Consider the following 26273-nt stretch of genomic DNA (forward strand, 5'->3'; position numbering starts at 1 on the left):
GGGGCTTTACATGAGAATGCAGTTTTTTTCTCAATTCTTCTTTTTGATAAAAGCACAATCTGATTCTGAGTCATTTGGGCTATTGAGAGTTACGGTTACAGGGGTGCGGTCAATACACAGTGTTGTTTTTTTTAAATTCACATAAAACACTTATTGTGTGGTTTACACACAATGTGGCTAATACACGGGAAATTACTGTATATTATTTAAAGGAAAATTCCGGTATTTAGCACTTTGAGTCCCTTTTCTGGTTTGTTTTGGATGAACTAGAGTGGTGGACACACAACCTTTTTGACTCGTTTTGAATCGCCTTTGATTACTCAGAGTGGCGGCACTAACCACTCGGTGAGTTGCACAGTTTTGAAAACGAACGTTAAGGGTTGTTTTAGGACATGTTTGAGTAGCCTACAGTATGCCTGTTGGCAGCCACTCTGAGTAGTCAAAGGCGATTCAAAACGAGTCAGAAAAGTTGAGACAGGACCAATCGTCAAAATTTCGGTGTCCACCACTCTAGTTCATCCAAAACAAACCAGAAAAGGGACTCAAAGTGCTAAATACCGAAATTTTCCTTTAAGGACAAAGACAAGGATTAATGCAGCACATTCATCCACTTGGGCAGGCAAGACCTGTGAGGAAGCTTTGAGGTAATTTGACATGCCTTGACATTTTACATTGTCATCCATGTAAAACAAATATCAGAAAGTGCTATACTATGTGACCCTCCAGGGCAAATCAATTATATGGACCAATTTCTTCAAAATTGAGGGTCCCTGGAAAGACACATATATGTCAGTCTTTGGCACAAACCCAGCAAAATCAAAAATAAGCAACACCTCCAGAGCATTGTGAACATGTTCTAAAATCACTGGCCACCCTCTTCAGTCTCTGACATCACTGCACAACAAGGCAACATTAAGGAAAGCCAACTGCATCAGAAGACTCTACCCATGTCCTACATAGAGTTTTTGAATGGCTGCCCTCTGGCAGGCGTCTGCACTGTCCTCTGGCTAGGACTAACAGGAGGAAGGCCACCTTTACTTTTGAGGCTATTCGCCTTTTGAACTTGAATATACTCTCAGCCCCCTCCTCCTCCCTCTCCTGGGACTAACCCCCCCCCCCCTTACACTCCTGTCTGTCAATATATATATATATATATATATATTTGTTATGTCTTATATGTTGTGTTATGTCTTATATGTCACTATGCCTGCATAAGGAAAATTGCCCTTCGGGGATAAATAAAGTTTTTTGAATGGAATTGAATTGAATTGAAAAGTATATATATATATATACTGAGAGCAGTAACAATGCCATTAGTATATTGGTTTGGTTAAATCTATTATAAACAGTTTTCGGCAATGTTAGTGTCTAAAACGTATGTCTTGTATGTACTTCTGCATCAGTGAGATACATTTGTGGTTCATGTGTTTCAAATATTACATTTAAGACTTCACCCGTCATTCAAATTAGAGTCCTTTTATAAAGCTGTTTTATAGTTTGGTTAATAAACTTCTATACAATTGATGCTGTTGCTGTTCTATACAAGTGATGCCGTTTCTTTTTAAAGTCAGCGGACTATATGGTGTATGATATAGGTTTTGGTTAGTGGACTATACAGATGATATAGGTGTTAGTGGACTATATGGTGTATATGGATGATATACTGGTCAGTGTCCACTGTCAACTGTCATTGGTGAATGTCCATTAGTCTGTAAAATGAATATAGCTCTGCACACTACACAAACAGTTTGCAAAATTAGAGTAAATTGGAAACTTTAAAAAGAGAGAATGAAAACTGTTTTATATGCTGTTGTGGAAATATCCAAACATGCAATCGATCAAGTTATTGTATAGAAAATGCAATCTCATTGCATTCTTAGAATAACTTTGTTCCCACATCTGTGTTGTTGAAGTTTTTGTATTATGAATTTTTGTAGCAGAAAGTTCTATCATAGTGAGATCTTCTGAGAAAGACAATTTGATTCCCCCTGATAAGCCATACAATCCCCAACAATGGCAGAGAAAGTTGATTTTAAGAAAATAATTTCTATGAAAAGTTATGAAATTTACATTTTCACAAATCATCTTGGCTGTCCAAAAACATGTATGTGCTAGGAAACCCTTTGCCCACACATATCACAATTGATACTCGCTGCTCGCATAGTACGAGAGATTCATTTAAATTTCCCTCTGGGCACAATACAGTATACCTTACCTCCCAATCTACAAGAGATTTATAAAAATTTCCCTCTGGGGACAAAACAGTATACCTTACCTTAGCTCGCAATCTACAAGAGATTTATTTAAATTTCCTTCTGGGGACAAAATAGTATACCTTACCTTACCTCCCAATCTACAAGAGATGTATTTTAATCTATGACTGGTCATTACATACAGTACATTGTGCTGATGTTTTATCTCAGTGCTTCATAATGTAGAGTGAAGTCCTTTTGTGGATGTGATCAGGGATGGATTACTGCACGGGTCTACCAGGCCCAGGGGCCCAAGGGATCAGGGGGCCCTGAAGCCCAAGCCATTGCATGGAATCATTGCCTCAATATCAACACGTCAGGATGTAGGCTATGAATCTGATTGAATTAAAGTATTGGCCATCCCCAAAATGCACCAAAATACAGGAAATCACATCAAACAAATTAAAAATGTTCTGGGGGAGGACCCCCAACTAGAGTTCTGCTCGGGACTGATTTTTGAGTCCCGCGCCCGCCCGCTCCCGCAATATTCTGTCCCGCTCCCGCATTAATGTGTCATTTGTAGTCCCGCTGCCGCCCGCATCTGTACCATGACGTCTCGCTCCCGCCCGCATCTGTACCATGATGTCCCGCTCCCGCCCACATCTGCAACATGATGTCCCGCTCCCGCCCGCTAAAACCTGCATGCAGGAGGGACAGCCTATACAGTTTTTCTTTCTGTCTCACGAAAGGAGCACACACACCTGAGAAAGACTCCAGATGTCAGTTTCTTGGTTGTGAATGTAGGCTAACAACTGAAGTAGGCCTAGCCTGGTGCCCTCTTCCTCTGTCATGCTTTCAATTTCGAGTTTTGACAGTGAGCAGGAACTGAAGCATTCCATTTGTGACTTACAGGCAGGTTGCACCAGGCATGTAACTGAAGCATTTCATTTGTGACTTACAGGCAGGTTGCACCAGGCACAGAACTGAAGCATTCCATTTGCGGAACACAAAAACAAATTTGGAAGACTGGTCTAATTATTGTCACATGTAGACACCGCTATCATGACTGGTGACTGAAGAACGAGCTCCATGCAGCAGTGAGTTCTAACATTTTATGTTTAAAGGTACACTATGCAGGTTTAGGTATTTTTGGCGAGTTTAGAGCTCCCTCTAGAGTCGCAATGTATTTATATGTTAAACTGCTATTGTAAATAGCAAAGTTCTTGTAATAGGAGTTTTGGCGGGGCGCCACTCTTGGAAGTTGCATGGCTGGTTTTCTCGGTAGGGACTCGCTACGTCTATGCTGTATAGCTATGCTAGGTGAACGATTCGCCTATTACAAGTTTGTTTACCATCAAATTGGCTTCATAAAGGTGAAAATCTTGCATAGTGTGCCTTTAAATTGAATGGACAATAATGTTTCTTATCTTATCTTATCTTAGGCATTAACAAATCTAAAGTTGTCTAAAGTGTCAGTTTCAGTAAGGAACTGTTTGAACATAAGGATATCTCACTTCAATTATGCAAAGATGATAATGTACAAACCTGGACCAGCAACAATGTGGGCATGACAAATATCTATTCCATATGGATTGCTAACTTCACAAGAGTAAATTCCAGATGTTTCCTCGTTACAGGGATACAGGCATTCCAGGATGCATTTGTTGTTTTTGACTATGGTGTTGTATCTGTATGATGCGTACAACTGCTTCCCTTCCTTGTACCAGGTAACAAACATTTGTGGGCTTCCAGTAAATTTACACTCCAGTATCAATCTCTTGCTCATTGGGATGGTGTGGTCCTTTAGCTTTTCCACAAAACGAGCTGGCTCTCATAATTATTCTAATGCTTGGTTGAATTTCCCATTGACCTGTGTTCTTTAGAACGTACATTAGCATATGTTATAACACCTATGAAGTAGATCCTTTTTTTTTGGCGGTATCACACTTGTATATTAATTCGCTCAACTCCTTGTGAAGTTTAAATTAACTATCATGTTGCATCCAAGCTGTAAAATACAGACGTTCAGAACATAGCAACATTTAACATGACGGAGGTGGCTTTTAGCTAGTTGGATGGCAGTAGGCTAAGTAAAATAGCGATGTTTCAAAGTAAAGATAAGGTTAATCAGACTCCTGGGATATGGCCGCTTGACAAAAGAAAGATGGAACTAACGACTGGCCTTTGGTCGTAGTTGTAGCAACCATCCATTTAAAACTAACGACTGGCCTTGGGCCATAGCAACCATCCATTTAGAACTAGTAACGGCAGTTTGTCCTGCAAGTTGAGAAACTAGTTGATATGTGTCAGAAAGAAGTAGTTCTACAAACAAGACAGTTTTAGCGATTAAAACGTTAAAATTGTAACAGGAAATGAGCACAAAGCAAGTGGCAACAGTCGAATAAGCAGGATAATGGACTCCACGGTGTTGAATTAAGAGAAATGAATGTAGAAATGAATGCACTCCGCTGCGCGCCGGGGCCGTTTTACAACCTCAACTGAGCATTCATTTCTGTTAATCGAACGCTGCATCGTCCATTATCCCTTATGCAATTACTGGATTGATGATCATCTGAGTTTGACATAATATTTTTTTCAAATCTAGAAAAATAGATTCTGTAATTTCCCGCCTGTTAACGGGAAATTTATATAATTTTGCAAATCAATGTATTTTACAGCTTGGATGCAACATGTTGCCATGTCCCGTGGCATCAAGGAAGCAAAAAAGGAATACACTCACAAGATAACCACCCACTTCAAAGACAGCAGGAACGCACAAAGCCTATGGCAGGGCATTCAGGCCCTCACGGACTACAAGCCCGCGCCACAGAGCTGTGAGAGCAACATCCCTCTGCTCAACAACCTGAACCGCTTCTTTGCTCGCTTTGAAGCACAAAACAGCACCTGCCCACAGAAGACACATCCCCCTCTACATGAGCAGCCCCTGTGCCTCTCTGCCGACAGCGTGAAGAGGACACTTGCTGCTATCAACACCCGTAAGGCAACAGGTCCAGACAACATCCCAGGTCGTGCGCTGAAGGACTGCGCAGGGGAGCTTAAGGATGTCTTCACAGACATCTTTAACACTTCCCTGAAGCAAGCCATCATCCCATCATGTTTCAAAGCTGTCACCATCATACCTGTGCCGAAGAAAACTGCTCCATCCTGCTTCAATGACTACCGCCCTGTGGCACTGACACCCATCATCATGAAGTGCTTCGAGCGGCTTGTCATGTCACATATCAAAGCCATTCTCCCCCCCACCCTGGACCCCTTCCAGTTTGCATACCGAGCCAAGCGGTCTACAGAGGATGCAATCTGCTCTGCCCTCCACCCAGCCCTCACCCACCTGGAAAAAAGAGACTCATATGTGAGACTGCTGTTTATAGACTTCAGTTCTGCATTCAACACCATAATACCACAACAACTCATCTGCAAACTTGACAAACTGGGACTCAGTACCTACCTCTGCAACTGGCTACTGGACTTCCTCTGTCAGAGGCCCCAAGTAGTACGTGTTGGCAACAATACCTCAAGCAGCATCACACTGAGCACAGGGGCCCCCCAAGGCTGCGTGCTCAGTCCGCTGCTCTTCACCCTGCTGACGCATGACTGCACTGCAACCTACAGCAACAATCACATAGTGAAATTTGCTGACGACACAACTCTGGTGGGTCTCATCACTAAGGGCGACGAGACTCAATACAGGTTGGAGGTCGACCATCTGACCACATGGTGCAGGGACAACAACCTCCTGCTGAACGTCAGCAAGACCAAAGAGATTGTTGTTGACTTCCGGAGAGGTCACACCCAACACCTGCCACTGACCATCGACGGTGCTGTGGTGGAGAGAGCGAGCAGCACCAAATTCCTGGGGGTGCACATCAGTGAAGACCTCTCCTGGACCACCAACACTGCATCACTGGCGAAGAGAGCTCAGCGCCGCCTGTACTTCCTGTGGAAACTCAGGCGAGCAAGTGCTCCACCAGCCATCATGACCACATTCTACCGAGGCACCATTGAGAGCATCCTCTCCAGCTGTATCGCTGTGTGGGGCGGAAGCTGCACTGAATACAACAGGAAAGCCCTGCAGCGCATAGTGAACACAGCTGGAAGGATTATTGGTGCTTCACTCCCCTCCCTGAAGGACATTTACACCACCCACCTCACCCGCAAGGCGACCAAAATTGTGAGTGATGCAAGTCACCCCGCTCACAATCTGTTTGATCTACTGCCCTCTGGGAAGAGGTACAGAAGCCTGCGCTCCCGCACTACCAGACTCACCAACAGCTTCATACACCAAGCTGTAAGGATGCTGAACTCTCTCCCTCCTCTCCCCCCTCCACCCTCAGCTACATAACATCCTGGACATTGGACCCAAAATGGCCGCCTGCACTACTCCACTTGCACACTTGCACACTTGTACACTTTACAACTTGGTGTTGTTGTCCTGAAAACACAACACTTCTGCTGCTCTTACATAACTTGCACCACTATGCCACTTTCTTTCTTACTTAGGTCAAACAGAACTACCCAAGCCTTTTATTGGCCTGACTTTGCACTAGTATTTTATTGACTGTCTATGCACAATTTCAACCAAATTTTGCTGCTCTTATTTTTTCATTATTATATGTGCCCTCTTATTTACTTATTTACTTACTTTTTTGTTTACTTGAATGTTATGTTTGTCTGTGGACCTAAATTGGCAAAATATGTCTTGTCTTCACCGTGGGATAGTGAGAAACGTAATTTCGATCTCTTTGTATGTCTGGAACATGTGAAGAAATTGACAATAAAGCTGACTTTGACTCTTTGACTTTGACTTGATGTTTTCTTCAGCTGTAAGGTTAACACATAGGGGCTTTACATTTCTTAATTATTCTAAAGCACACTATGATTCTGACTCATTTGGGCTATTGAGAACTACGGTTACACAGGTACGGTCAATACACAGTATTGTTTTTTTTTAATTCACATAAAACACTTATTGTGTGGTTTACACACGATGCGGCTAATACGCGGGAAATTACTGTATATTATTTAAAGGAAAATTCCGGTATTTAGCACTTTGAGTCCCTTTTCTGGTTTGTTTTGGATGAAGTAGAGTGGTGGACACCGGAATTTTGACGTTCTGACTCGTTTTGAATCGCCTTTGATTACTCAGAGTGGCGGCACTAACCATTCGGTTGTTTTTTTAATTCACATAAAACATTATTGGTTGCTTTACACTCGATGTGGCTAATACACAGGAAATTACTGTATATTATTTAAGGACAAAGACAAGGATTTATGCAGCACATCACATGAGGGATTCATCCACTTGCGGAGGCAAGACCTCTGTCTTGTGTAGTCAGTTCTATCAGAAGCTAATTTTTGCAGCACATTAGGGATGGAAATTAAATATTTTGTCCACTTGCCACTGTGGAGATTCCAAAATCTACCAGCCACTCAACTTTTTTTACCTGCCACTAGAAAAACTGTATGAAAATGTGACCATGTAGACATTTGCCTCAATTTCAAAACCGGATTACTCTGGAACAGCTAATTGTATAGGGGAATTCTTTACACCTTTGTGTTCGGTAAGTTCTACTGTTTATTCTGATATGCTGTTTGTAATTTCTTGAATGAAGAGTTTGTGAGATATTACACCATGACGAATGAGTGTGGAGATGTGCGTCCGTCCATCATAGCAGCGTGTCATAGTTTTCCGTGAAGGTGTCACAGGCTGATTAAAATAGCTATACAGGCCACTTTTCACATGAGAATATTAGTCTGTGAAGATACAACACAGATCCACAGATCTCGCTATATTAATGTTTATGCAGTCATTCTGAAATAGTTAGCAGTAACACGTGTTCTTAATGGTAGTGGCAAAAAGTGAAGTGCTGCACCAGTGCCCATAGGCTATTCTGCTGGCAGCGGCTCAATGGTAGGCCTAGTTATTGTAGATAACTACCAAATCAGCGCAATTTACTCCTATAGGCTGGTAACGTTACATGATCCCTACAGACACTTTCTTATTTTTAACCGTCAATACCAGATCTGACAAGTTGTGGTATGCTAGCTCTATTTATTTACCTGCCACAGGGGCTGGTAAGTTGACCAAATTCCCCCGCCAATACACAAACCCGCAGGTGGCGGGTGCTAATTAGCATCCCTGCAGCACATGCTATATGAATGGAACGCTTCAGTTACATGCCTCGTGTAGCCTGCATGTTAAGCTGTTTCCTATCAGCCTCGTGTAGCATGTTAAGCTGTTTCCTATCAGCCTCGTGTAGCATGTTAAGCTGTTTCCTATCAGCCTTGTGTAGCATGTTACGCTGTTTCCTATCAGCCTCGTGTAGCATGTTAAGCTGTTTCCTATCAGTCTTGTGCGCTCTCCAGCAGGGTGCACATGCTATATGAATGGAACGCTTCAGTTACATGCCTCGTGTAGCCTGCATGTTAAGCTGTTTCCTATCAGCCTCGTGTAGCATGTTAAGCTGTTTCCTATCAGCCTCGTGTAGCATGTTAAGCTGTTTCCTATCAGTCTTGTACGCTCTCCAGCAGGGTGCAGGGAGGGGCGCAGTGGTGCCACAGCGCCCATACCACGCTTCGGTCAAAGTACCCATGGTGCTACTGTACAGCGTCCATACAGTACCACGCTTCGGTCCAAGTACCCATGGTGCTACTGTACAGCGTCCATACAGTACCACGCTTTGGTCCAAGTACCCATGGTGCAACAGCGCCCATACCACGCTTCGGTCCAAGTACCCATGGTGCTACTGTACAGCGTCCATACCACGCTTCGGTCCAAGTACCCATGGTGCAACAGCGCCCATACCACGCTTGGGTCCAAGTACCCATGGTGCAACAGTACAGCGTCCATACAGTACCACGCTTCGGTACAAGTACCCATGGTGCAACAGCATCCATACCACGTTTCGGTCCAAGTACCCATGGTGCAACAGTGTCCATACCACGCTTTGGTAGAGATACTCACTTCCTGTCAATCATCATTATTCCATCTAAAATAAAGGCAAAAAATACATATACAGTATATAATATTGCCAAAGTATTTGAAGAACTCATTTATCGTCTGTATTTGATGGTGATAATGGATCTGTGTTTTAAGGGATCTGATGGACAGTTTTTGAGATGTTATGTTGGAGGTTATTGTTGCACCATGTTTCTTGAGAATATGTGTTTTGGGACTGTGCAGAGAGGCCACTGTATATTCTGCACCTCTCCTGGCAGGGATGATTTGCAAATTCAGGTTGAAATACCAGCTTAGGTTCTGAAAAACACCATCCTCTACTCTACCTCAGATCACCCAGTAGCACTTCAATAATCCCAGGCATAATAGTTAACAATTTCAACTTGATTGATACATAACCTTGAAACCTGTTTTATGAATCAAAATTCCCTGAACAACTTGTTGTCATACTTTTCTGGAGATGAAGCATGGTCATGCCCAATTTAAATTAAGTCTGACCACTCGGCGGCCATCTTGGTAGCAGCTTTTGGGCAGCTATTTAGGAAGTTATATTTCAATGAATAGTGAGGCATACATAACTCCAAATAGAGAGGTCATATTGACATAAAAAGTACATCAGACAAATCTGTGTTTATAAATATCAAGACAGGACACACCACAGAAAAATGGGTGCGTAAACCCTGAACCTTTGGATTGTAAGATGAGTGATGTACCACTCTAACTGTTGACCTACAAGACATTTATGTCTGTCTGCACAGTACCATCGATATTATAGACAAATTCACATGAAAGGATTCACATATTCCATTGATTTGATTGGTCAGGTCTACCCAATTGTGTCCAGAGGCATTTCCCCCCAATATCAGTTGAAACACACCACATCATCATGTCCCAACTGACTCAAATTCTGAATACAATTTAGTCTGGCTACGTCAATCTAGTACATTTGATTATTACAGCAAGAATTCAATGTCAGTCAGTGTCATTTCATGTCCCTAAGGTACCTCATTTGAGAATCTGCTGTGTGCTTTCATGTTTCTGGGTGTTAATGTTTTTTGTCTGCTGCCTTTCAAGTGAAAAATATAATGATAACTGGAACAAAAACAATAGGATTCTAGCTTTGTTAATTGAACTGCTAAAAACAAAACAAAAAATAATACAACATTAATCCAGCAGCTCCTTAGTATCTCAGACTCCAAAATCAACAAGGAAGAGTCCCAACTGGTTTCGGAATGCACAATAACCAGAGCTAATAATTGCTGTCTAACCACCTGCTCTGGTTTGTGGTTTAGCATTGCCAGATCCAACCCAATCAGCGTATGAAGTAATAGCCCAAAGTTCATTATATATATATATATATATATATATATATATATATATATATATATATATATATATATATATATTATCATAATTATCACACTCTGATAACCAAAATCAAAATCAACACTTTACATTTCAGAAGCATTGGCTTTTGGCAATCATAGGAACATAACTACTCTGACTGTAGAGTTACTTAGGTTCTCAAAAAATACCACTCTGCAAATACAAGGAAACTTATTTGCACTTCAGTCACAGGAACATAATTACTCTGACTGATGCCTTAGGTTCTCAAAAAACACCACTCTGCAAATACAGTACAAGGAAACTTATTTGCACTTCAGGGGCACGTTGGAACATGGCACATCACAAACCAATCCACAGAGGAAACGTGTAACATGTTCAGTGCACTTTGGTCTGCACTTCATGACATTTTGGGGGTGGGGCGGTAGTATTGCAAATGCTTGTGAACCCCTGCAATAGGGCATGCAATTTGTCCAACCTTCATGCATGCATACCTCCATGCTGTTTGCTTGCCAATGAGTGGTGACTCCATTCATTAGGTTGCATTCCATTGGTTAAGATGTCGAAAGCGGAACTGAAATATTTGTGTTGGCTTCATACATTGCTTTTTTCCACAAAAAATGTCACAGATATTGCAGTCTGAAAAACGAGCTCCATGCAACATGTGAGTGCCAATGATCATGACCACCATGCCTTTCCTGAGAAATGCTCAAACATCTTCAATGTTTCAAGAAATGCCCCATGAAAATATTCCCTGAAACATTCTGGCAATGCAAGACTGAATGTAGACTGACCTGTTAGCACTCTGACATTAGCATAGCAGATCTCAGTCCCATAAGCATTGCTGACCTCACAGGCATAAATCCCAGAGGTATCTTTGTACTCATGAAGACACTCCAAAGTACAAGAGCTTCCTGTGAACTTTGTGCTATATGTGTGTAAGGCATTGATTTCCTTCCCATTTTTGTACCAAGTTACAGACATTTTTGGAACTCCTTTAAAGGTGCACTCAAGTCGCAATTTCTGACTTAAAAGGATGGTGATGTCCTTCAGTTTTGTCACAAAATGGGCAGGTTCTAAGAGGAACAATATTTTGATTACAATACGTTACATTAGTGTAAAGTTACATTACATTATTTACATTAGTGTAATTACATTAATTACATATTGTCAGCGAGGATAAATAAACTTTTTTGTAATCCATTTAAACATCAATTCTGCAACTCATCCTCTGTTAATCAACATGATATTTACAATCAATTATCTATTACATGTAACACTAATTCTAGCTGTACAAGGGACCTCAAAATAAAGCCAGTAAGCTTAGTAAAAATGGTTGTATAACTAGAGAAACTGAAAAGTGACTAGGTTTTTGACTAATTTTGCACCAACCTGTGTCTATGCTGACATGAGCATGACAGATGTCGGTGCCATAGGCATTGCTAATTTCACAGGAGTACTTTCCAGGAGTCTCTTTATCACACTCGTGAAGACATTCCAAGATGCAGGTGTTCTCAATAACTTTCCTGCTGTATCTGTACGACCCATGGAGCTGCTTGCCGTCTTTGTACCAAGTCACAAACAGCTGAAGAGATCCCGAGAATCTGCACTCCAGTCTCAGTTTAGCGTGAATCGGAATTGAAACGTCGCCCATCTTCATCACAAAACAAGCAGGCTGCATTTTATCCTGTCTCTTGGTACAGCCTTCAGGTTCTAAAAAGAGTGATAACCAATAAAGTATGGCAATGATCTCACAGAGTCTGGTTCTACCTAGACTGGCTTCCCTGGCACACACGTATTTAGACATTGATGCAGAGGGCAGGGTGGCACGGGATTATATGCGTATATGTGGGCAGGGTGACACGGGATTACAGGAAGCAAGACAATACAGTTACAGCAACCACCGAGTAGGATTGTGTTCACTCAAGGAAGTACTGTAGTTCAAGAGTATCTTGGCATTTTGATGAAAGATGAAAAAAATCAGCAATGATTGGGCGAAATGCGTTGGATACATTAGATTCCTGTAACTTTTGGAAGTTTTGGAAGCTGATTGGAAGTTTTGGAAGCTGACTGGAAGTTTTGGAAGTTGATTGGAAGGGTATATCTGCTTGTGAACACATTGTTGGACATCATACAAAAGTGCAGTCAAGAGTTAAATGTTCTCCCTTTTAAGAAAAAATGTCCTTCACTCACTTCATAAAGAGCAGGTTCTGCAAAGACCAAGAAAACCATCAGGTGGGATATTGAGTCTTGTAGACTTGGGTTGAGATGGTTGTTCTTTAAAGATATCTTGTTTTCTCCATATCTGAGAATCAGACCTTCACCTTTAATCCAAGTTAAAGCCTAAAAGCATTCCCTTCAGAATTATTTCTTCATTGTTTTGGATGAAATATGTTTTTTTTTTTTTTTTTACAAAAATGGACAGGTCTATTTTGCAAGAGAGAAACAAAATGACGTATCACAGATCTCAGATTCATGAGATGCTGGGATACCTATCTCTAAGTTTTACACATGCACTCATCCCCATTCGATTTCTTCAACCCACAAAAGAAAACAAGTTACTTCAGTTACAACCAGTTTAAGAGCATCAAAAGACAATTTGTGGGTTTATTATGGGATGTCTCACAGGCACAATATCTGGCTGAATTGTCCATCTTAAAATATAACACACAGGGGTCGGAACTACCCAGTATGCAAACTTAGGCTACATGAAGAGGCACCATGATATGTTCCATACCATGTGCTCCATGCACACTCAATTCAACAACACCTTTAAAGCCACATGATTAACTATAACATCTTTAAAGCCACATGATTAAAGGTGTTGGTTTCATGCTGTACTGAAAACGATGAAACTATACCTCAGTCTATCTGTCTGTCTGTCTATCTGTCTGTCTGTCTTGTCTTACTTTCTGTTTGCCAGCCTGTCTGTCATTAAACGTTTTACACTATAGACAATAGTATGCCAAGCCCAAAATGTACCTCCATCACAGCTATACCACACACGAGCATTTGTGTTACCAGCGTCACGTGCCTCTGCAACAATCCTTGTCTCATTGAAATTAGCCTATATAATGTAAAGACTGGTCATATCTTCCAAACCAATATCCCTTACTGTCTAAAATGTTGTGATGTTTTCCAGAGTTCAACTAATGGTCCCACTACCTGGTGTTTGTCCACCTGACTCTCAAGACAAATGTGATGCTATCTGCCATGCTCATTTTAGATGTTGCTATGCATGGGTTTACAATGTCCATTGACTCCTTGTCACTACTCCATTCAAAGTTGTTCAAGAAAAAAACAAGCATACTTAGTGTCATCATATTATTTATTACCATACCATTTCACTGTTATAATACACTACCACACCGGAAAGATGTATGCACAACGAATTAACCGAATCTCTTAATGCTATATCCAGAAATGTTGTTTTAAAATCCAGTCATGTTTGTTGAACACTGTAGGCACAGGATTGTTGCTCCCTATCTTTAATTCATGTTGGATGAAATACACAATTGCTCTTGTGTAATACACTACAAACCCTGAAAGATGTTTACACAAAGAATTAAGCAAATATATTGATGGGATTAAAATAGAAATCTCATCACAATTACTTTGAAACTGTTATATTAAGCCAGAAAAACAACTACCATAGGATGTCTAGATACGGGGATTTTAAAAGTAATGTCTTCTTAAGAATGGTTGGTGAATGAGGTCCATTGTCACCTTAACTGTTGACAGGGTTTGGTAATAGGCAATTACATTAGCTTGCATTGTTGTTAGCAATAGATTCATTCAACATGTAGATTACTGCCACTTTGCCTGCATCACAAAAGAGGGAAAACATGCTAGCAGCGTACCATTGAGTCAATGGAGGAAATTGCTACCAGTCACACTTTTCCTTTGAATTCAGATGGGGTTTAGCTTGTTTCTAAATGGTTTCAAGGTTTTTACTTAACTGTCCAATGTATGTTATCTACCTACAGTAATTCACCCTCAAAATCCTGCTGTTGAGGACATTTGTCTGGTAGCTAACATTTAACGTTAGCTTCATTACCTTGCTAACTAGCTAACTTTATATCATTAGTGTAGGATACCTAACTAATTCACATTACTTGTTACAACTGTGTATAAGTAGCCTAGAAATCTAGACGCGCCCCTAGCGGCCGCAAATTACATTTGCTGCCAGGGCTAGTCTAGCAACTCTCCGTTGACTTGTGAGCTCCAGAAATCGAAACTTAATCAGGCCAATGAAATCGTGTATACTGTAGAGTCGTTAGGTGGGCTTAACATAATGATTGATGGCAGAGTTGCAACGGTTTGGCTTGAATTCCCTGCTACTTGAAAACAAATAAGATGGATGTTGCTGCTGGCAAACAGTGTGACACGAGTTAAGCTTTTATTAAGTAGGCAAACGTTTGAACTAGCCAACTAGCTCCGCTGGTGGGAAACGCATGGGACTCATAGCGCTGCCGCTGTCCTATTGCGTGCAGAGGGAATTTGAAAGACAACTGATTATCCCGCCCCTCGGACTGAGCACTGCGACATTTTAATGTGGGTCTGGCTCGTCAGGCTAGTGTATAAGGACATTCTACGGATTTTACATTCATGTGAAAAGGAATTAAATATTTAATCATGTTAAGGTTTTTTCTCTACTCACAGAGGTGTACCTCCATTAAGTTATGTTCAATCAAAGTCGTTTGCTTAGTCGTTATCCACCGCTTGGGGGCGGGAAAATTATGTTAAATGTACTATGTAGGAGGTAGAAATTACATACTAGTCACTGGTACTGATTGGCTAAAGGGTGACCCAATGCTGATTGGTTGAAAGCTGGCCCAATGCAGATTGATTAAAGGCTGGCCCAACTGTTTCAAAATAAGGACTTGATTACTAGAAACAACCCCCCAATGGGGCTTAGCCAGATTCTATTCACAAAGTGAATTTCAATTTGGTTTTTAACACGCTAGCCTTTCAATGTTTTTCCTTAAAGCAACACCAAAGAACTTTCCCTCTGTCGCACGCACGCTATTTGTTTATCCAGCACCGGCTTTGCAAATAACGATGTCCACAGACAAGGTAAAATATTTTGCATGACTTCGAAGTACGATGTATTGCGACATCAGATGCAAGTCAAATTTGTAGTTTCTTATGTCTCATTCCATCGAACTACAGATCCGCTACCCGATCTGGCAAACTTACATAGTGCGGTTATAGCCAATAGAGGGCCGCGTAGCAAATGCAGAATTGCCGTTCACCCTGTTACGAGTTGATGAACCACTGAAACGATTTTGGAAACATTATTTTAAGGTACAAAAAACTCTTTGGTGTTGCTTTAAATACCTTCAGGGCAGTACACCTTAACAACCAGAGCTAAACTTAAAAAAAGTCAAAAGTTCTCACAAATCTCATCTTTTCAGCTTATGTTAGGAGTAGTGAAGTGTAAGAAGATATTTTAGTTTGTGTGTGTGCATGTGTGTGTGTGTGCATGTGTGTGTGTGTGTGTGTTTGAAGCTTTGCACATATAACATTGCCGATTTATGTGAGTCTTACGTTTTTAAGAGAATACTCATTCTTTTTGTTGAATATTGAATTAATATTTGAAAGTGTCTGAGATGGTAGTGTTGTTATTAAGACAGATAACATCATTGGTTGCTTGATTGTCATTAAAATGACCATATCATTAGGCCTAGTAACGAAAGTAGATGGGAAGACTGCAAATGATCAAAGTAACAAAACATTGTATTTGTTTTATACAGTACATGTAATCACTGCTGTTAAAGTAGTTTAATGTACATTAAATGACCCCAATGCAGAGAAAAGCATTAGTTGCCAACGAAGGGATAGCAGGTGGTAGTGGGTGTCCGAGGTGTCCTGATATACAGAAATAATGGAGGAGACGGGAGCAAAACAGAGTGGAGTTTTCTCCACCAAGTTAATTCATTTCATAGATTAGGACGCCTTACAGGATGTTATTCTGTTTGTCCCCCATGTTGCCAGTAATGTATGTACTGTAGGCAATGCATTTATGGCACAAAAAGGGAAATGCAGTTCAGTTTAAAAAGAGGCCGACCTGTTCAATTTGTTGTACAACTTTCATTGGTTACGGAAAATGATGGTGGGTATCTTGGTTTAGTATTTGTAGTTTTTGTAGTTTGTAACAAAATAGTTTTGGATGTATTTGTGCCCACCTCTGCAAGTAAATATTTGAGACAACAATGTGACAGAGACATTACAGAAAAGCACAGATAACAAATTTTGCAGCACAAAGACAACTGTCTACATAACTATCCAATATCTGCAGCCTGCAAGCATGGCAGCTTGCAACAAAAAATAGACTCTTGACTTACCAGGCTTGCTGAGGTCACTGCCATGCTGGGGGGCAAGTTCACCAAAATCTGCACTCTTGGGCTGCATGACTACGGGCAAGGATTCACACGGATCTTCTCAGGATCTTCTCTAAAAACAGGTGACACTGTTCTGTGGAGGAAGAGAAAAATGTAAATAAATGAAGGCAGTAATGGAGACATGACATCCGACATAACTGGGGCAGGGAAGAACACACACTAGTAATCCAGGGTTGCGGTGAAGTGGATGGGGAAGGAAATTCAATTTTATGAAACATCAGAGCGTCGTAAAAGTGGGGAGAAAAAATGAAGAAAAATAAAACGGTCAAGAGGTGATGTAGGTGACCAGGCAGCGGAGGCAACCAGCGGGGAACATAGATATATATATATATAGATAGATAGATAGATACTTTATTGATCCCCAAGGGGAAATTCAAGATACTAAGATACAACATACTAAGACTGTAGGCATGCATGTCAAGGTGGCATGTGTGGTCTTCCATTTATTCGTCATGAAAGTCTGAATTAAAGATTAAAGTTAGATCTTCAGAAAATGTGTGATTTTATTCACTCTCTCAGTCTTCACCTCAGGCTGGTGTGCAATGAGCGGTCTGGGGTGAGCAGTTATAGAGCCTGGGAGGTGTCACTGCAAGATTTGTTTTGATCGAGAGAATTTGTACTCAATTTACTAGATTGTGCACTTATTATTTTTTATAAGAGCACAATATAAAACGAGGCCCCAATTTGGTAAAATGAGTGCATGATTTAGATCATTCAATTAGGGGTCTAATCCCTGTAGAAAAGAACGGTAAAGAACAGTAAGCTATTTCCGTTGTTTGCTATGGTTTGGCAGACACAGCTATTAATGTTTGGTCCAACCACCACCAGTGCATGACATGATGCTCAACAATACCAGTTTTATAGGGACATTTCAAACATTCTGACGGATCGAAGTAGTAAGATGCTTTGGAAGTTTCTCTCAGTTTTATCAGAAATTAGGACTTTACATCACTTTGCCATGAAACTGTAACCTGACTCTCGCCAGATGAATTTCGTTCCACCTAGCTCTACTCATCCATCTGGGATCGATCCATTGGAGCGGTGTTTCAGAAGGCTGGGCCTCATCAAAAATCCTTGCATATGATTGGATAAGCCACTTGTCCGTCATCTATTGACGTGCTACTTCAACCACTCACATCGAAGTCAACCCTTGACGCTGAGAACAGCCTCACAGTCGCTTCTGCGCCACGTCACATCTATGAAACTCCCGCCCTGCGTCCTGATTGGCTCTACCATAAAATCTGGTGCCGAAATCACTCTCAACGGAAGCGATCCCAGATGGATATGAGTGGAGCTAGGCGGAACGAAATTCATCTGGCGAGAGTCCGGTTAATGGAACTGTACATTACTGTATTATTCTAGTCTGAGTCAGGTTAATGAAACTGTACATTACTGTGTTATTCTAGCCTGAGGCTTGGCTGCTGCTGCTTCATTATATCTCCTAACGGTGGTCTCTGTCCAAAGCCCATCTGATGACTCTGGGTGGGTTCCAGGCTGTCTGTGGTGGGGATGATGACAGGTGGATATGTAGACACTGTGAATGCGGGCTCCCTGTAAGCTACTTAACGTCCCTGTAGGCTACTTAACGTCCATGACATCCAGGCCCTGTGCAACATCTGCCAAAATCAGCTGTTGGATTACTGACCACTGCCAACGGCACCAGTGTGTCATTTGTGATGGATGTCTACGTGTTGACTCAGGGGTGAAGGGACATTGGATTTCGGGTCCATGGACAGTTACAGGCTACTGTCCTACAACTCTCTAGGGCTGTGCAACAGCATGACCATTTTTCTGACTCAAATTGTGTGAAATGCTGAGCAAGCACACTGGGCACCTCAAGCAGAAACGGCTATATGGCAACACATAACCACGCATCGTCTGCTGAAACAGAAACGGCTATACACATAACCACACATCGTCTGCTGAAACAGAAACGGCTATATGGCAACACATAACCACACATCGTCTGCTGAAGGGCAATTCCATGAAAAATTATGTTTTTTTTGTAACATCCATAACGCCAATAAAATGTGATGGTATGGTATGATGTGAATGATTACATGACATTTGAGGATGTGCTATTTTTGGCTGAAGAATGTACATGAGAAAAAATGCACAAAAAATTAATGTTATCATTCACATCATACAAATGCCAAGGCATTCCACTGGCGTTATGGATGTGACAAAAAGCCCATTTTCTGTGGAATTGCCCTGAAGCAGAAACGGCTATATGGCCAAACATAACCAGACATCGTCTGCTGAAACAGAAACGGCTATATGGCCACACATAACCAGACATCGTCTGCTGAAACAAAAATGGCTAGTTGGCTACACATAACCAGACATCGTCTGCTGAAGCAGAAACGGCTATAGACCCTTTCAAGAGAGTTCCATTATCAGCATCATAGTTGGCCCCACAAGGCTTCCGTTTTAACATTCCATATGTTATCTTAATGCAGAGGAAATAGATTGGGAACCAAATAGAACGTTCAAGCATTGTTTTTGTTTTTATTGCTGAAAGGGTCTATATGGCCACACATAACCAGACATTGTAACCAGACAAGTAATCTCCTCTCTGGTGCCCCTCTGGCATTTTGCGCGCTAGGCAACCACCTTTGTTGCCTAATCCCTGGCCCACCCCTGAGAGCGGTGGGCCAGCTGGCCCGGGATGTCTTTTTTAGGGTATCAGGGATAGGCCTATCAGTTGCACCTCTCCTGTTATGTCACATGGTGACTGTCAGTACTGTTTATTTTGGGCCCCTGCCATTTCTGACAGAGAGACGATCATTTTTCAGGCACAACATTTTTTTATTTTTCTGTTAACTTTGTACATTTTACCAATGACAGGAGGAAAAAACATGTGCATATGACATGGGTATGGAAACAATTGAGGTGTTATAGGTGGAGGCATGTGTTTATCTTTGGCACCTACATAAGATAAGTTTTCATTCAAATCTCGGTCTGGAACATTTTAGAAGACAGCTAGTTGCAGTTTCTCAGATATACTGCTACCGCTTCAAACTAATGCACATATGATTATATGAACATATATGAACAGATATATGAACATATGATAACATATGATTATTACCTGTGGGTTTCTGGGCTACAGCACTGTGCTGTGCTCAACCCAAAGTCTGCTGCCTGGGCAAACTCGTGACTGCCGGATTCTGTAAAGCACCATGCTACATGTGTAATGTTTTGGCGCTCTATAAGCACACTAAATTACTAAATTGAAATTGAATTGAAAGGTGGTGGGTGCCTGCCTGCCTCTGGAAACACACACCTTAACTGTTACTGTGGCGGTAAGACGTTGGGGTTATCTAACATTAAGGCAAAATATTTTTTGATCAAAATTGTATATAAAGAAAACAATTCTGATGCACAATGGTACTGTAGAAATCTAAATAAAAATAGCTGTTCATTTTAAGCTTTTAATGTCAGTAAACATAATTCAATAAATAAGGGGTTTTAACTGGAACTGGGTATTGGATGTTTTTGGATGAAGTCTTTGCTGTTTTTATTTTTAGCACAGTTTTGTGTGGACTAACAGTGCTTCCACCAACTTCAGTCTTCAGTGCACTATATGTTAACATTGATGAATACTAAAACTTACCTTAAACAATATATAAAATATCCTGTTTTTACTACAACAATGCATTCAATGCATTATTTAAACCTATTTTAAATGTAAGTATGATTTGCCTTCATGCATTAGGCACACTATGTACTGTAAACCAACATGATAAATCACAAGTACTTTCACCTGTCTGCAGTGGCGTCTGAGATAAAAAAGCCCAGTCATTATGGGTCGTGTTTGTCACAGCATTGCTGTGTGTTTAAATATAACCTCATAGCCTCTGCCACACACACAGACACACACACGCGCACACGCACACGCACACACACACACACAGAGGGGCTTTTTCACACCTACACCCATGGCAGAGGTGTGACATGCGGCAGGATCACGAGGCAGTTACGGACGGCTTTCATCTTTTACCTCCTCAGCTACCATCAATACCCTCATTAGATCAAATCTGCCACCTCACCCCCTGCAGAATACAGGCACATGCACCCACACATGCACAATTTCACATGTGGATGTGCACACATGAGCACACACACACACACACACACACACACCAAACACACACACACACACACACACACACATTCCACTCACACCGTTGCTATACTATATAGCATACTGTATAATATTGTATACTAGTTGTTTGCTGCACAATGTAAAATATGGAAATTTGAAAAGTGTCACTATTTTGTCAGTTCAGATCACAGACAGATTTCTGTTAACTGTAGTAAGATCATAGTAAAAATGTAATGTGAGTAATTTCAGAAGTGGCTTTAAATGCTGCATATGTGTGTATGGTTATGCATACCCCATTTGGCAGAGGTACACTTGATCTGCACAGTTATATAATTACTTGTGCGTCTCAGAGGCTATTGGCTTTCCCCCAGATATATTAAGAGTTTGCTTGCATAAGCAATTTCTGCCCCAGCTGTTGAGAAAGAATGTAGTGTTGCAAAGTGATGTACAGTCTTCAGATATGTCACAATAGCAACAATGTGTATACATTAATCAGTAGCAACAACATGTATACAGTACATTAATCAGTAGCAACAACATGCATACATGTATACATTAATCAGTAGCAACAATGTGTATACATTAATCAGTAGCAACAACATGCATACATGTATACATTAATCAGAAGCAACAACATGTATACATTAATCAGTAGTAACAACATGCATACATTAATCAGTAGCAACAACTTGTATACATGCATACATTAATCAGCAGCAACAATACGCGTACATTAATCAGTAGCAACAACACGCATACATTAATCAGCAGCAACAATACGCGTACATTAATCAGTAGCAACAACACGCATACATTAATCAGTAGCAACAACATGTATAGATTAATCAGTAGCAACAACATATATACATTAATCAGTAGCAACAACATATATACATTAATCAGTAGCAACAACATGTATAGATTAATCAGTAGCAACAACATGCATACATTAATCAGTAGCAACAATATGTATAGATTAATCAGTAGAATGTATCAGTGCAATCAGCATACTCATTAATATTTTTAATTGGGTCATCTTTACCAATATCTATTTACACGCATTTGTTTTTGTAAATATTTGGACTATGAGGTAGATATCTCAAACAATCATATTATTGTAAAACAAAATAGATAAATAAAAACAAGAAACAATGTGAGGGGGAAATACTGCATGTAGATGAATAAACAAACTGATAGAGGAGGAGGTTCACAGCTGCTGGAGTAGACTGAGAGTAAAGCCAGGGGTCTGGCGTTTCCATTTGTACGTAGCTACGTAAACTAGCTACGTAAACTGTAAAAACTGTAAACACTTACGCCGTTTCATAATTATTAAAACATTTTTTGAAACCTTTCTCAAACTACATTCAGAGAACGAACGCCTGACAATTCTTGAAAAATCAATCAGTCACCGCAGAACAGTTTCACCTGTGCTCAAGGTAAGTAAGGGTTCCCTTATACCTTTTGTTATATATATATATATTATATATAGCTCTGGACATACATGGGAAGAAGACAAAACACTTGTCTACAGCAGTGTGTTTGCCCACTTTGTTGCAGGCACCCAGAACATTCCGTCCCCCATACCAGTAACTCATCACCTAACACTCATTACCAGTTAACTCCCCCTTTAAATAAATGTCTGCCATATCAACACTAAACACACTCGTACACTCTAGGCTCCATCAAATAGCACAGATTGGCTCTTACATTTTTGTTGCTTTAAAACTTGTCCAGCAGAAAGACTTAAAGTGTTTATTATGGGCATCAAGTACATGTCATGTATAGACCCTTTCAAGAGAGTTCCATTCTCAGCATCATAGTTGGCCCCACAAGGCTTCCGTTTTAACATTCCATATGTTATCTTAATGCAGAGGAAGTAGATTGGGAACCAAATAGAACGTTCAAGCATTGTTTTTGTTTACCTTGTTGAAAGGGTCTATAGAATATGGGGGCAGAAGTAGATTGGGACCCAAATAGACCCTTTCAACAATAAAAACAAACTATAATTAGAGAATAAAAGATGATTTAAACTATGAGCTTAAAGACTAGCAGGTGTCTTACCCGACTGTCACAAGTTGTGGAGAGCAGAGTCAAAACAATTAGAAGAAGGAAAAAAAGAAAACAATTTACTTTGTATGTTGAAACTCATGCAAAAAGAAATGCAAGGAAGCCCCCGGGAATTCCAAAAGATGGATCAAAGAGATCGTGAAGGTACCTCAGTGAGCGTGTGCAGGGTGCTGGTGCTGGTGCTGGAGGTGTGGCACTTCAGTGATCAGCTGCTGCTGGCTCTCACCTCGTCCGTCCTTCCTCTGAGTCTCCGTGGCAACTCTCCACCGGGTTCAACCCCAAAGCCTGGCTTGGCCACTGTCCACCCAGTTCAACCCCCTCAGCCTCGCAGCTACCTGTGATGTCATTGTTTCAGGCATTCACCAGGATGTACCCAAATATGGCACTGGCAGCACTGCTTTTAAAAACCTGTCATCTCACGTGTCATTCTCTTATGGAGCACAGTGTATTGTCAGTACGTCAGTATGTTCCTTGAATTCATTTATGATATAATATTCAGTCCTGCTCAGTGATGATTGGAGATCCCTAGTATGACAGCTGTACCCAGTGGAAAAGGTCTGTGAGAGCCTCTGATGGCACTGGCCAAGCCACTAGCTGTCTGTTACAGGTGATAATTGGTACTGGCATTTGGGCGCTATGTATAACATGGTGATAAAGGCAGGAGGTACTAATACTAACACATAGAAATAAGGAAGCGCGCTCAACACCCTATAGTACTTCAACTGGGTGCTTAAACTTTCTTGATAATAAATCAAAGACTTTGAAAAAAAGTTAAAAAACAATGCTGTATGTTATTAGGCCACTCATTAATGTACAGGTAAAAAACAAGGCTGGATGTTATTTCATGACCTGTTGAGAGACAGAACTGGCAGAAGCATCCAGTGATGATAATATTCTTGGGGATAGCTCACTGTCTGACAGGCCGGCATACTTGAGGGACTGTCCCCAGCTGGGTCGACAGGCTTCGGGTTACAGCTTTAGACTCTAGGTCTAGGTCAGCTTTAGACTCTAGGTCTCCACCGATCCGCCTCTGGGACTGTGTGTGTGTGTGTGTGTATGTGTGTATGTCTGTGTATGATGTGTGTGTGTGTGTGTGTGTGTGTATGTGTGCGTGTATGTGTGTGTGTGTGTGTGAGAGAGAGGGAGATGACACATGTTACATGCTTGTAGAGGAAGAGTGTCTTTGACTTCAACATGACTACACACACAGGTCTTCAACATGACTAGACACACACAGGTTTGACTACACACACACAGGTCTGACTACACACACAGGTCTGACTACACACACACAGGTCTTTAACATGACTACACACACACAGGTCTGAACATGACTACACACACACACAGGTCTTCAACATGACTACACACACACAGGTCTGACTACGCACACACAGGTCTTCAACATGACTACACACACACAGGTCTGAACATGACTACACACACACACAGGTCTTCAACATGACTACACACACACAGGTCTGACTACGCACACACAGGTCTTCAACATGACTACACACACACAGGTCTGAACATGACTACACACACACACACAGGTCTTCAACATGACTACACACACAGGTCTGAACATGACTACACACACACACACACACACACACACAGGTCTGTGGCAAAGGCCACAACAGGAGGAAGAAACTGGCACATAATTCAACATTGGTATTCCATTCCAAGATGGCAAGGCATCAGTCCAAATGAGTATTGAGTATGAGTATCTGATTATTTTGTTGCACAGTTCAATCAGGAAAATGGCATACTGTGTATGTTTCCCTGTTGGACATGAATTGACATGTAATGATGTCTTATGTATGCTTGAGATGAAATGTCAAGTCTGCCTCTGCTGCAAGCTGCTGAGCTGTTTTGTTGTAAATAGCCATAATTAATTTCCCAGTAGCCATTTAACTCATCAATTTAAATAAGCTACAAGTCATATGTTACAGTATACTGATGTAGTTATTTCCACAGAAACCCCTCCTCACTAAAGTCACATGTTATTCTGATCAGGTTATTTCCACAGAGGCCCCTCCTCACTAAATCATATGTTATACTGATCAGGTTATTTCCACAGAGAGCCCTCCTCACTAAATGTGTTTACCTGTAAGAAGAGGCTCTCATGCTGCTGGAGCAGAGATTCCTGTGGAAGGGTTTCATTTCAGGATGGCCAAAAGGGCTAGTCACTGTACAGAGGGTATCTAAAAGCAGTCAGCACACAGTTGCCCCATCGCTGAGATGGACTCCACTTACACAAGGGCATTTAAAACATGCATGGGGTGTAACATACACAGGCTACTGCACCATGACGATTTAGTCACACGTACAGCAGAGTGCATTAACCGTTTAACGGCAAACTCAACGTCAATGTGTGCACTAATAATGAATATTGCACCATGCCGGTTTAGTCACACGGACAGCAGAGTGCATTAACCGTTTAACGGCAAACTCAACGTGTGCACTAATAATGAATAAGCAAGTAGCACATCAAATTAATTAGGATGTAAATGAAAAAGATGGAAAAAGCTATCTTGTACATACAAATTGTGTCCAGATGTATTAAAAATAATTTAGAAATAATTTGGATGGTTAAATTACCTGTTCCGGTGAAAATGGTGACTCCCCCTAGCATTCCCAGGCGGAAAACCAACCTTGCAATACTGGAAGTGAAAAACAAGAAACTCGTTTTTGAATCGTGTTTCTTACCTTGTAACATCCACATTGTTCTGCCGAACTTATGCTAACCGTTTCTCTAGCTTGTATACAAATCCATGTGCTTTATCGTCACCTTTTTCCACAGTTTGAAATAGCATAATGCGCAAGTTAGCTATATTTCCACCTCTGCTGAAGAAGTTGCGCATTATGCTATTAAGCTATCTTGTACATATCAATATATGGCACAAAGTGTGTCCAGATGTATTAAGTAACACGAGTGCCACATAAGAATGTCCATGTTTACAAGAATAACAAGTTCTCGTCAGTGCAACTGACTGAAAGCATTGTGCAGTCTGTAACTGCCTCTCTTCACATCTCTGTAGTTATCCATGGTCACACATATGTATAAGTAAGTATAAGTATAGTATATATACTTGTTTGATCCCGTGAGGGAAATTTGGTCTCTGCATTTATCCCAATCTGTGAATTAGTGAAACACACTCAGCACACAGTCAACA

The 26273-nt window shown here is 41.0% G+C and overlaps 1 long non-coding RNA gene across 1 annotated transcript; it reads right to left on the reverse strand.

The window, feature by feature from the left end:
* Positions 1-3925: 3925 nt before the first annotated feature.
* LOC121691927 lies at positions 3926-24088 on the reverse strand. Its single transcript, XR_006025211.1, has 3 exons — positions 23240-24088; positions 16860-16989; positions 3926-4022 (listed from the first exon to the last, which is right to left on the reverse strand). It is a non-coding gene; the product is annotated as an uncharacterized LOC121691927 (long non-coding RNA).
* Positions 24089-26273: the final 2185 nt, after the last annotated feature.

This window comes from Alosa sapidissima, chromosome 2, assembly GCF_018492685.1.
Source record: "Alosa sapidissima isolate fAloSap1 chromosome 2, fAloSap1.pri, whole genome shotgun sequence".
NCBI classification, from domain to species: Eukaryota; Metazoa; Chordata; class Actinopteri; order Clupeiformes; family Clupeidae; genus Alosa; species Alosa sapidissima.